The sequence below is a fragment of the Thalia democratica genome, chromosome 6, assembly GCF_965202585.1.
Source record: "Thalia democratica chromosome 6, ktThaDemo2.hap1.1, whole genome shotgun sequence".
Lineage (NCBI taxonomy): Eukaryota > Metazoa > Chordata > Thaliacea > Salpida > Salpidae > Thalia > Thalia democratica.
Genome location: NC_139170.1, coordinates 26,280,961 through 26,282,125, shown reverse-complemented (window position 1 = coordinate 26,282,125; position 1,165 = coordinate 26,280,961).

The window sequence follows — 1,165 nt, the reverse complement described above, 5'->3', positions numbered from 1 at the left end:
TTCTTTTAAAAGAGATCGTCAAATAAAGTAGTGATAAAAAAGTGTGGTTCTTTTTTCATTTAAAAAACAATTATTAGTTAAATTCTACGCAGAACTTTTTTTTTCTTTCTGTAAACTGCAAGAACGCGGCTTAATACATTGAGGTTAAATCAATATAATCTGGTTGTCATGAATAATGTTCTTTATTGAACGACAAAAAAGTGCTCAAAAACCTTGGTCTAAGTACCTGATATACGAATTTTTATTTTGGTTATCGAGTCATACACTAAGGATGCTGTTTAATCTTTTATCCAGGATAATAACTTTGTAGCTATCTTTAATTTAAAATTGTTTTTTTATATTAGGAGTAATTGTTTTCTTTTTGATAGTATTTACTTTTAAGATCTAAAACTATCATAATTTAGCATTCTAGACTTTTTTTATTTCGTAAGAGTTTAAACAAAATTAACAATTTCATATGTGCAAAATACAACTGACTTTTACTCTTATCGATGAAATTTATCTGATGAATGGTTTTTAACTCAAATAATTTCATTGTTCTTTCATGAAGGTTAAATAAAGTAAATATATAAGTCTGCTTGGTCATTAAGTTACAGGTAAGTGACTTTAGCACACAGTGACATTTTAGCACGGAGAGTCACTTTAGCACTGAGTGATTCTTTTACACAACGACACTTTAGCACAATATATTTCACTTAATTTGTTTAAATTTCACTATAAGTTTAATCTTAGTTAAAAAGTTTCAAGAATTCTATAGCTAGTATGTATTGCTATGTCAACAAAATTAGTTACATGTTGAGAAATTTAAAATATCCTCTTTAGATTTTAATGATTAAACCTATCCAAATTTTTCTGTAAGTTTACTTTTTTATTTGTTTTAAAAAGTTTAGGTTTATTTTAAAATAACTTGCAGTATGTTTTTAAAATAAAGTTTTAACACGTTTAAAGCTGGCTTACTTTTAATTTAAAACCTTTTATAGTTTGTTTTATGTTTTTAAAGTTAAAGTATAAATGTTATACAAGCATAAAAAAAGAATGATGAGTGATAAGCCGTTCTAAAAGTATCACCGTTCTAATTTGATAACTCTGTCTTAAAGTGTCACTCCATGCATAAGTGACGCCGTGCTTTTTTGACCCGTTTCCAAACCTGGGCTGCTTAAATTAG